Source organism: Balaenoptera borealis, assembly GCF_965194805.1.
Source record: "Balaenoptera borealis genome assembly, chromosome: 11".
Lineage (NCBI taxonomy): Eukaryota > Metazoa > Chordata > Mammalia > Artiodactyla > Balaenopteridae > Balaenoptera > Balaenoptera borealis.
In genome coordinates, this window is record NC_138868.1 from 56175786 (window position 1) to 56188897 (window position 13112).

At 39.7% G+C, this 13112-nt stretch overlaps 1 protein-coding gene across 6 annotated transcripts in view; it reads right to left on the reverse strand.

Moving 5' to 3' along the window:
• Nucleotides 1-13112, reverse strand: part of PAK1 (p21 (RAC1) activated kinase 1) — a 150608-nt gene that overhangs the window by 99017 nt on the left and 38479 nt on the right. The window lies entirely within an intron of this gene.

Sequence of the window (13112 nt, forward strand, 5' to 3'; positions counted from 1 at the left end):
AAAAGTCCCCTCCACACTGTTCTCAGATTCTGACATCCCACACCAGACATTTGAAATAGGACCCCAAGGGATTCTGTCAAATTGTGAAGAAAGGAGTTGGCTAAGCCAGGTAGAGGAGAAGGCAAAGGCAAAATGGAAGAGTATATGTACTGGGCTATGTCTAAGGAATGGCCAGTGACCATGACTGGAGTGCAGGGTACACAGAAGAATAAATAAGAAATGAGGCAGGAAAGGCACATTTGGGTCAGATCTTAGAAGGCCTTGAATGCCAGCCTAAGGAACTTGAAATTTATTGTACAAACAAGGGAAACTATTATTAAGCAGAGCTATGGTGTTTGACATATTTTAGAAAGATCACTCTAGAAGTATGTAAGGTAAAGGAAGATTAGAAGTGGTAAGACTGTTAGGAATCTACTGTGTTATGATAGTCTAGTTAAGAGATGATAAGAGCAGCCCAACATTGTGACCAGAGCCTTAGCAGGGTGAGGAAGGTCTACACTGGGGAGGGGAGAAGGGAGAGGAAGCCTGGTAAGAAGAATCAGAGCCCAAGGTGGTGAGAAGGGCATCCACACATGGGGCAGGGAGGGGGACTGAGTACAGTGAGGAGGTCATCCATATTGGGTGTGGGGAGGGTTGCCTAATACAGTATGTCAGAGCCCAAGGTGAAGAAGTGAAGGAGTCCCAATGGTAGAGCAGCCTGGTTTAGGGTGTTGGAACCCACGCAGAATGAGGAGGGCATCCACACAGTGGGAAGAGCCTGTAATAGGGAGCTGGAGCTTCTTTTCCTCACTATGTCTACTGAGAGGGCCTGGGAGCAGCACCAACCCAATAGCAATAAGCACACCCAGCAGCCAGACCTTGGCTTCTAAATACTACTAAACAATAAAAGAAACTATGGCTCCTCGGTGAAATGGATTATTCCAGGCCTGGGGCACAGAAAGCACAAATGAGTCTAGAATATCTTGTTTGGTCAGAAAGAAAGGGAGTGGTCAAAGAGTAATAGGGACATAAAAGTAGACAGAAGCCAACCTGAATGGGGCTCCTAGTAGCCAAATCAGGGAAAATTTGAACATCAATAAAAAATGATATAGCAATAGATTGCTACCCACTGAATAAAGTAGGAAGCCAAGAGTCCAAACAGATACAAATAACTAACTATATTGATAGTTTGGCAAAGAGAAAGATATTTACATAGTTTCATAGTACCTTCCTATAAAATACTTATTAATTATAGCTTCACAGTGGAGAAGCCTGGCAGACACCGTCCTGAGCAAGTTAGCAAACTGAACATCAACAGTAATGAGACAATGGCAGCAAAATATAATAGAAAGAATATGGACTCTAGAGTTAGGTCTAGTTTTGATTCCATACTCTGCCAACTTGGACTGGTTATTTAACCTTTCTGAACTGGAATTTCCTCACCTACCAAATGAGATAAAGTTGTTCTTGTGAAGTGTTGGAGAAATAATGCTTAAAGCACCTATCAAAAGTGCCGAGAACACTAGCGGCTTAAAATGTATCTATTACTTAGCTATTTTTTGCTACATTTTATAACATTTTGCTATTATTTACAACATTGACAATCATTTGCATTATTGTTTATATTTACATTATTTACATTATTTGCAACTCTAACTTCTGCAAATAACTCATGTTTATACCCAGTTCTATATGCATCTAGGATATCATTTACAACTAATATCAAGCCTATGAGATTATGCAATAGAAGTGGTATTCTCTTTTCAATTTGACAGATGAGGCAACTGAAACATGAAGAGAATGCATTGATGTGCCCAATGTTTAACAGTTAGCTAAATGTACATCTCAGTCCTGAAAGATACCCCCATCTCCCTCTCCAGTGGCCTTTCCTCCTCATAAAATTTATGTGTTACTTAGGGACATGGCCTTTTTCAAGGGAATTTGGAATAATATGAAAGAAAATAATATGAATTCACCAGAATTTGGAATAATATGAAAGAAAATAATCTCTCCGAGATGGGAGTGTGATTAAGGCGAACTAAGGAGGAGTAAAGAATCTTTTTACCACTCAGAACTAGAACACGAATAGGCACCTACCTAGCCACTTGAAACTTACCAAAAAAAAAAACCCAAACTCTTCAGAAGGACTTAAGTGAAAGAAGCCCCACAAAAGGCAAGTAATTTCACAATATGTTAAAACTAGAAGGGATCACGAAGTCCAACCTTCCCATGTACAGATGGTGAAGCTGAGACTTGGAGAAGGGAAAGGACATACCTCACAAAGAGTTACAATATGTCAACCCTAGGGAATTCCCTGGCAGTCCAGTGGTTAGGACTCCGTGCTTCCACCTCTGGGGCCCCAGGTTCGATCCCTGGTAGGGGAACTAAGATCCTGCAAGCCTTGTGGCGCAGCCAAAAAAAAATGCCAACCCTATAATCACTGAATGGCCTGAAAATAAGGTCATTGTAGAGTTCATTTGGTAACTATTTATCACACATCAACACAAGATACTGTCTTTCTCACACTCTTGTGTTCTCAACTTTAAGCCTGTGTTTTTTTCTGTATCCTCAATTACAGTGAATGGCCCCAACATCTTAGTAATCCATGTACTCCTACAGGCTTGGTAAGTAGTTGGTGCCCAATAAGTACCTGTCATAAAATACAGTATGATCCCAGGTAGCAAGGTTGGTTTAACATACAAAAACATCAATCAATACACCATATTAATAGAATAAATGAAAAAAAGCTGTAAGATCATCTTATTGATAAAGAAAAGGCATTTGACAAAATCCAACACCCTTTCATGTTAAAAGCACTCAAGAAAACAACAATAGATGGAAACTTCCTTATACCTGATAAAGGGCATATATGAAAAACCCACAGCTAATATCATATTTAATTGGTAAATAATTGAATGCTTTCTCCCTAAAATCAGGAACAAAACAAGGATACCTGCTCTTGCCACTTTTATTTAGCATTGTATTGAAGGTTCTAGCCAGAGCAATTAGTAAAGAAAAAGAAATAAAAGCATCCAGATTGGAAAGGGAGAAGTAAAACTTTTTCTATTTGAGACGACATGATCTTTTTTTTTTTTTTTTTTTAAATATTAGCACCTTTTAATTATTTATTTATTCATTTTCTTGGCTGTATTGGGTCTTCGTCTCTGTGCGAGGGCTTCCTCCAGCTGCGGCAAGCAGGGGCCACCCCTCATCGCGGTGCGCGGGCCTCCCACCACCGCGGCCTCCCTTGCTGCGGAGCACAAGCCCCAGACGCGCAGGCTCAGTTGCCGTGGCTCACGGGCCCAGCCGCTCCGCGGCATGTGGGATCCTCCCAGACCAGGGCTCGAACCCGTGTCCCCTGCATTAGCAGGCAGATCCTCAACCACTGCGCCACCAGGGAAGCCCGACATGATCTTGTATACAGAAAATCCTGAGGAACCCACACAGGTGCACACATATACACATACACACAAACACACACACACAAAAAAAACTATTAGAATTATAAAGTTCAACCAGGTTGCAGGATACAAGATCAATACAAAAATCAATTGTATATCTATACACGAGCAATGAATGATCCAAAAATTGAAATTTTAAAAAATTCCATTTATAATAGCATCAAAAAGAATAAAAGAAGTACAAGACCTGTACACCTTGAAAAATAAGAACAAAGGTGGAGGAGTCACACCTCCCAATTTTGAAACTTACTACAAAGCAGCAGTGCGGTACTGGCATAAAGATGAACATACATAGATCAACAAAACAGAATTGAGAGTCCAGGAATTAATGCTTATATTAACAGTAAAATGATTTTGACAAAAGTGCGAAGATAATTCAGTGGGAGAAGAATAGTCTTCAACAAGTGGTGCCAGGACAACTGGCTATGATGTTGGACCTCTACTTCATACCATATGCAAAAAGTAACTCAAAATGGATCCGACTTCTAAATGTAAGAGCTAAAGTTACAAAATTCTTAGAAGAAAACATAGGTATAAATATTCATGACCTTGGACTAGATAATGGTTTCTTTAGATATGGCACCAAAAGCACAAACAAAAGAAAAACTAAATAAATTGGACTATATTGAAATTTAAAAATTTTATGCTGCAAGCAATAGCATCAAGAAAGTGAAAAGACAATGCACAGACTAGGAGAAAATATTTGTAAATCATATATCTGATGAGGGACTTGTAACCAGAATATATAAAGAACTCTTAACAAAAATAGTAAAAAGACAACCCAATTTAAAACTGGACAAAAGGGCTTCCCTGGTGGCACAGTGGTTGAGAATCTGCCTGCCAATGCAGGGGACACGGGTTCAAGCTCTGGTCTGGGAAGATCCCACATGCCGCGGAGCAACTAGGCCCGTGAGCCACAATTACTGAGCCTGCGCGTCTGGAGCCTGTGCTCCGCAATGAGAGGCCGCGATAGTGAGAGGCCCGCGCACCGCGATGAAGAGTGGCCCCCGCTTGCCACAACTAGAGAAAGCCCTCACACAGAAACGAAGACCCAACACAGCTATAAATAAATAAATTAATTAAAAAAAAAAAAAACTGGACAAAAGATCTAAATAGACATTTGTCCAAAGACATACAAATGGTCAATAGGCACATAAAAAGTTGCTCCACATCATTAGTAATTAAGGAAATTCAAATCAAAATCACAATAAGGTAGATGCCATTTCATATCCACCAGAATGGCTGTAACAAAAAAAGAGAATAATAAGTGTTTATGAACATGTGGAGAAATTAGAACCCTCATACAATGCTCCGGGAATGTAAAATGCTGCAGTTCCTTTGGGAAAAAGTCTGGCTGTTCCTCAAAGGGTTAAACATAGGGCTACCGTATGAGCCAGCAATTCCATTGCTAAGTATATACCTAAGATCAATAAAAATATACATCCACACACAAAAAATGTTCATAGTAGCTTTATTCAAAGTACTAAAAAAGTGGAAACAATCCAAATGTCCATCAACTGATAAACTGATAAATAAAATGTGGTATATCCATACAATGAAATATTATTCAGCAAAAAATATCACCAAATATTACTCAGCAATAAAAAGAAATGATACAAGTTACAACATGGATGAACCTTGAAAACACACTAAATGAAAGAAACAGGATACAAAAGGCCACATACTGTATGATTCCATTTATATGAAATGTCCAAAATAGGCAAATCAAATTAAAGAGACAAAAAGTAGATTAGTAGGTGTCTAGGGCCAGGGTGATGAGAATGGGGGAGAATGGTGAGTGCCTACTAACGGGCACAGGGTTTCTATTAGGAGGCCAAATGTTCTAAAACTATTCAACAGAACATGTGATGATGGTTGTACAACCCTGTGAATATACTAAAAAACACTGGATTGTACACTTTAAGTAAGTGAATTTTATGGTATGTGAATTATGTCTCAATAAAGCTGTTAAATACACACACACTATGGTAGAGTGACAAGAGCATCCCCTGGTCTTAAGAGTCAGACCTAGGTTCAAATCCTGGTTCTTACTACTCACTACCTGCATCACGATGACTTCTCCCTGAACCTTATTTGCTTTATTTGTAAAATTAGGATAATAATAGTAATCACTACCTTTGCAAAATGGCTGGAAAATAAGGTAAGAAAACAGACATGAAAAGTGCCTTGCATACAGCTAATTTCCTAAGACAGTTACTTTCTCTTGATAGACATTTCTTGTCACTAGTTTAACTGACAAAAATATTTGAAACAAAGAGAGAAGGACATTTTTCTCACCTGATTTAAGTAGCTTTGTGGTATTTTCCTACAAGCTATTGATAAAAAGAAAATGAGCAGACCCCAAAATTTACAATGAAGAGTAAGAAAGTTCTAAAGTTATGAACATCGGCACTCAGCATGCAGTACTGAAGAAAGAAGGGGTATAAGTAGATACCCGATTGCCTTCTTTCCCTAGAACCTAAAACTACTTTGTTTCAATTCCTATACCCTGACCACTACATCACCACTGAAATATGAAGTCATTGTTCAGGAAAGAGAATATGATTCCTAGTTCTGGGTTGGCAAGGAGAATGAGGCTTTCCTGGTTCACAGTAGACACTTATCCTGTGGTTGGAGGCCACACCAGGACACCACTGGTGGGCACCCAAAGATGGAAAGGAGAAACGAGCAGCTGTTTAATACTTTTGTTTATAGAAGGGAACACCGAGGGATTTGCCACACAGCAAAATCATATAATCTCAACTGTATGATAGGTATACGGCAAGCAAAACAGTGTTTTACAAAGAATTCTGGGCCTGAAGATAGGGAAAATCAGATCTAGTCCCAAAATTGCTACCAAATTGCTGCTTAATCTTGAATAAATCATTCTCTCTGACTCTGTTCCCTTCCCATGTGCCTATTAATTCAGAAATTTCACAAATAAAAGTAACTACTGCACACACGGCACTGTGCTGAGATAGTGTGTTGAACAGAGTCTGTTTACACGTAAGTCTGTATTTATGGAGTTTACAGAATAGAACGCTACAGAAGTCAGATATTAAAAAATAAATAAGCAAGCCCATTTTAACATAATTACAACTTGTGATACACAGCCAGTGTCAATCAGGAAGTAAGAAGTGGGTAGGAGAGCACATATGCAGAAGAAAACTTCATCAACAAACTTTAGATTACAAATCAGAAGGAGTTCCTCTCACCTCTCCCTCCATCACAAATAGGGGCTCAGTATTTCTTTGCCATACATGTTGTCACCTGACTGCCTGCTGCTTTGTGTGGCTAGAGCATCATGGTCAACCACAAAAAAAACATAAAACATATACACAATAAATGCCAGCTCCACCAGTTTCTTCTCCTTTCTCTGAGTCTCAGTGTCTTCAACTATAAAATGGCAATAATTCTATCTACTTCACAACACTATTCTGAAGATAAAATAGGAAAAAGTACTTTGGAAACTAATCTACTCCAGAGTGTCCCCAGTGCTCAGTACAGGGTTAGACACAGTACAGTTTCCCCATCTGTAAAACTGCAATAACATCTGTACCCACCTCACAGAGTAACTGTGAGGATTAAATGAGACAACATATACATAAGGTACTTAGCAGAGTCCCTGACACATAGCAATTCATAAAAACATTAGCTGCTATCAATTCACTTAACCTTATTCCCTCAGTTTAACCGTTTGTAAAACAGGGACAAGTAGAGTACCTAACTCATAGAATTATTATGGAGATTAAATGGGCTAATATATTTAAAGCCTTAGAACAGTGTCTGGCACACAGTAGGTGCTATTTGAGATTTTATTATTATTATTATTATCATCATCATTAAATTTATCTTTTAACTGTCCCTACAATTTGCATGTATGTAGACCACCGGTTCTCAATCAGGGCTGATTTTATTCCCTAGGGGACATTTGGCAATGTCTAGAGACATTTTTGATTGTCACAACTGGAGTGGGGGTAGATGCCACCGGGTACAGGACAGGATGCTGCTAAACATCCTAGGATACACAGGACAGCCCCTAGCCCCCAACATAAAATTATATGATCTAAAATATCAATAGTCTCAAGATTGAGAAACTCCAATACAGACTAAACAAATCAAACAGAAGTTCTCTCTTCCTCCTCCTCTAAACTCCTAGAGTATTTTATTTGGATCTTTCTTCTGGACTTTATTAAACAGGTATAAAAGTTTTAGACCTAAAACAGATTTTAGAGAGCTCCTTACTTTACCAAGAGCTAAAACGGGCAAGTAGTTTATGAAAGAACAGAGATTCAGTGGGAAAGCCAGAACTGGAACCCAGACTGGTGCTCCTTCCACGAGCTAATTCACATACCTAGCAAGCACTTCCCCTTTCTCTTCCCCACTCCCTCCAGCCCTCTCCCTCTTCATCTCTCCCTCCCTCATCCCCAGGTTTGGAAACAAAATCTGTTTCTTTTCTAGCATCATCAGAAGTCAGAGAAGGGCTGACCTTTCTCCCCACCCTTCCATTGCCTGCCTTCTCAAGGACATGCCCTTTAGAGCTCCAGCCTAGGCTTTGGACAAGAAGCCAAGATTTCTTCCTATTTACCTGCCCTGGGTCCTTTCTTGCAGGAGCCAAGCTGAAACTGCTTTGGTCACTGCTCTCTCCCGAGGTTAGGCAGGCGTTCTGCCTGAAAGTATAACTTGGGTCAGACAACTTGGATTAATCTCCTTTTCCTTGTCTATGGGAATGAACTGGTCTCCGGAAGGGGCCAAAGGCAAGTTGTAAGAACTTACATTGGACTTTCTCCCCAGGAAGTGGTTTTGAAGAGAAAAACGAATGTGGTATCTTGGTGGGGAAAACATGGAGAAAGGATACATAAGAGAAAAACACTGAGAGCTTTAACAGAGTACTCTGCCACACACAAGACTTCTCGAACATTTCCCACATCTAATTCTTACCAGTACTTCAAGGACAAATGCCTGCCTCCTCAAAAAAGCCTCTGATGACCACTTCAGTCCATGAAAATATTAAGCAAGAGTTCATTATGAGCCAGCCACTATAGTAACTTTATCTCATTTAATCTTCACAACTTGAGGTAATTATTTATCCCCATTTTATTTTTTTTTATAAATTTATTTATTTTATTTTTATTTATGTTTGGCTGCATTGGGTCTTCCTTGCTGCGTGCGGGTTTTCTCTAGTTGCAGTGCGCGGGTTTTCTCTAGTTGCAGCAAGCAGGGGCTACTCTTTGTTGCGGTTCGCGGGCTTCTCATTGTGGTGTTTTGTTGTGGAGCACGGGCTCTAAGCGTGCAGGCTTCAGTAGTTGTGGCACGCGGGCTCAGTAGCTGTGGCTCGCGAGCTCTAGAGCACAAGCTCAGTAGTTGTGGTGCATAGGCTTAGTTGCTCTGCAGCAGCACGTGGGATCTTCCCAGACCAGGACTCGAACCCGTGTCCCCTGCATTGGCAGGCAGATTCTTAACCACTGCGCCACCAGGGAAGCACTATCCCCATTTCAGAGATGAAGAAAATGAAGATAGCAGAGGTTAGTAACTTACTTGCCTATTGCCTTAGCCGATAAGTAGCACAGCTGCAATTTACCCCTACATCTTTCAGATACCAAAAACCTAAGCTCTCAACTACTTTACTAAGTTGTTTCTCAAGACAGTTTCCCCTTTCTTTGAACCTGTATCGCATTTACTGTCTGTATCATATATTAAGCAACTAATTTCAGGGTGCCTTTTCTTAGTTACATGTGAATCAGATTTGTTCCAGACCCTGTGCTAGATCCTGTGAATAAAAGATATAAATAGCAGTCTCTTCCCTAAAGCAGGGTTTATCAAACTGTTTTGACTACAATCTACAATAAGAATACAATTCAGATGGAATCCCAGTACATACACACACATGCGTATGTCCACACACACACCTGTAAATATAAAACTGAGACAAAAGTTTCAAAAGACAATCCTTGGGCTTCCCTGGTGGTGCAGTGGTTGAGAATCTGCCTGCCAATGCAGGGGAAACGGGTTCAAGCCCTGGCCTGGGAAGATCCCACATGCCGCGGAGCAACTAGGCCCGTGAGCTACAACTGCTGAGCTTGCGCATCTGGAGCCTGTGCTCTGCAATAAGAGAGGCCGCGATAGTGAGAGGCCCGTGCACCGCGATGAAGAGTGGACCCCGCTTGCCACAACTAGAGAAAGCCCTTGCACAGAAACGAAGACCCAACACAGCCAAAAATTAATTAATTAATTAATTAATTTTTAAAAAATCAGCTATACTTCAATTTAAAAAAAAAAAAAAAAAGACAATCCTTGCTCTTTGTATATACAGTATATTCTGATATTTTCTCTGGTATATTATATTTGACTTTTTTTTTTTTTTTACTTTTTAAAAATGCTGGTCCAGCGTACTATGTTAAATCTGCAACCCATGGGTTATGAGGTACAGCTTCAAAAAAAAAAACAAACACTTCCCTTGAGAGCTCCCAGGTTAAAGGGAGAAATAAGACATGCGTAACAATAAAAATAATTACAATAACAGTAGGCAACATTTCAGGAACTCTTATTACGTGTCTAGCACTTTGATAAGCACTCTACATGAATTACTGGAGCCAAGATCCAACCCAGGTCTGCCTGTTTGAATCCAATATTTATATTCTTTTCACCATACTATATTGCCCACACAGCATGAAAAGTTCTATAATAAGGAACATTTCCATGAGGCATGGGGGTCAGGGGGAGGGAATGGTTTGGAAGCTTCACAAACTAAAGATTTCTGAATTGTGACCTGAAATGGACATTTTCAAGAATGTGGCAAATGAGCTCCTATAGGTGCCCTATAAATATTTGTTGATGGAATCCTTCTACATTGTCTTGTGATGGGGAAAAACAGCATGATATTTTTAGATGGAAATCTATATAATTATTAACTGATTCTGTCTCTCCTAATAAAAATCTCAAGGTACCCAGCCACATGGCACTAAAAAAAAAAGAAGTTTTAGAGTTTGGTATAGCTTCTCTGTAAGAGCTGTCTATGAAAAGGCATCCAGGACTGGCTGCCAGGAAACCAGGGTCGTAATCCCAGTTCTATCACAGAATTTCTGTGTATAACTTTGGGGAGATGTCTCTACCCTCTGGAACACAGTTACTAATCCATAAAATGGTAATGAAAACAGGACATCTGATCAGCAAGTTTCTTTCTAGTATTAATAAATTCTAATAATAATAAATTCTAATGATTCTAGTACTAATAAACTCAGCAAGCCCACAAAAAAGAATAAATAGTTTTAATAAAAATCACTCACCCACAAAGACACAAGGTTGAATCTGAGGCTCCAGAACTGAGCTCATGGGTCTCTGTCTTGCTTGATCCCCTTAGCTGGCAGCAGAATGGAAGATGCACACACAATAGCCTGATATACACCATTTCATCTGCTTGAGCCTAAATGCCCTTATGTGAGAGGCCAGTGATTAGAAGCCACAGAGCAGCAGATTTTAGTTTTAAGAGCCAAAATGTCAAGCCATGAAAATGACTGCCTCTAGCAATAGAGAGCTCTCCACCATGAAAGTATGCAAGCAGATACTGGAGAAATACTTGACAGGAACTTTGCAGAAGAAAGTTAAACATGGGGTAAAGGCTGTGTTAGATGCCCTTAAAGGGAACTTTCAGTCCTAAAATTCTACAATTCTCTCCTCACACAACAGAAAGATTAGCAGATTCTGGAGGGAAAAAAACACCCAAGGAGTTTTCTTTTCCATTCCCCTTCCCTTCTTCTTTCTGTGTTTCCATCACAGCACACTAGGTCATTCACTTCCAGAGACATCATGGCCATACTACCGTCCCCTTTTCAGGATTTGTCTTCAACTTATGAAGAGGAAATGAGGGGTTAAGTTCTCAAGGAAAAAACCACCAGGTATATCTGCAGGGGCCCAGGTACACACCAGGGAATACTTCTCTCCTAGGACAGTACGAAATTATGAGATTGGCTCCACCCAGCCATATGCAAACTCAAGGGAGCCACCGGTTTCTCAAGGCACACAGATTGCTGGTCCTCAAAGCATAAAGTTAGGGACCTAGTGTGAATATCTAATCTAGCCCCAGGCACCCAGATTGGCCTAAGATACTCCTGTCATTGGAGAATCACTTGTTGTAAACTGAGTCCCTGATGCCATCACTGGGTGACCTTGGGCCATTTACTGCTTCACTCTGAGCCCGAACAATTCCAACTATAAAATGTACTAACTGTAAAACAAATATATAAGATGATCTGTACAACTTCTTCTAGTATTAGTTTTGTTATTCTAACAAATTATAAGAAACTGGTATTCTTATAATTAGCATCTATTCTAAATTCTCAAACAGGTAGTACAAAAATAACAATAATTAAAAACTTACATACTAAGTTCACAGACACCCCAAAACACACCAATAGATGTGGTGCTGCCCACCAGAAAGACAACATCCAGCCTCATCCACCAGAACACAGGCACCACTCCCCTACACCAATAAGCCTACACAACCCACTGAACCAAACTTACCCACTGGGGGCAGACACCAAAAACAATGGGAACTACGAACCTGCAGCCTACAAAAAGGAGACCCCAAACACAATAAGTTAAGCAAAATGAGAAGACAGAGAAACACACAGCAGATGAAGGAGCAAGGTAAAAACCCACCAGACCAAACAAATGAAGAGGAAATAGGCAGTCTACCTGAAAAAGAATTCAGAGTAATGATAGTAAAGATGATCCAAATTCTTGGAAAGAGAATGAAGAAAATACAAGAAACGTTTAACAAGGATCTAGAAGAACTAAAGAGCAAACAAACAATGATGAACAACACAATAAATGAAATTAAAAATTCTATAGAAGGAATCAATAGCACAATAACTGAGGCAGAAAAACGGATAAGTGACCTGGAAGATAAAATAGTAGAAATAACTACCGCAGAGCAGAATAAAGAAAAAAGAATGAAAAGAATTGAGGACAGTCTCAGAGACCTCTGGGACAACATTAAACACACCAACATTTGAATTATAGGGCTCCCAGAAGAAGAAGAGAAAAAGAAAGGGACTGAAAAAATATTTGAAGAGATTATAGTTGAAAACTTCCCTAATATGGGAAAGCAAATAGTCAATCAAGTCCAGGAAGCGCAGAGAGTCCCATACAGGATAAATCCAAGGAGAAACACACCAAGCCACGTATTTAATCAAACTATCAAAAATTAAATACAAAGAAAAAATAGTAAAAGCAGCAAGGGAAAAACAACAAATAACATACAAGGGATTTCCCATAAGGCTAACAGCTGATCTTTCAGCAGAAACTCTGCAAGCCAGAATAGAGTGGCAGGACATATTTAAAGTTATGAAAGGGAAAAACCTACAACCAAGATTACTCTACCCAGCAAGGATCTCATTCAGATTCGAAAGAGAAATTAAAACCTTTACAGACAAGCAAAAGCTAAGAGAATTCAGCACCACCAAACCAGCTTTACAACAAATGCTAAAGGAACTTCTCTAGGCAGGAAACACAAGAGAAGGAAAAGACCTACAATAACAAACCCAAAACAATTAAGAAAATGGTAATAGAACATAAATATCGATAACTACCTTAAACATAAATGGATTAAATGCTCCAACCAAAAGACATAGACTGGCTGAATGGCTACAGAAACAAGACCCGTATATATGT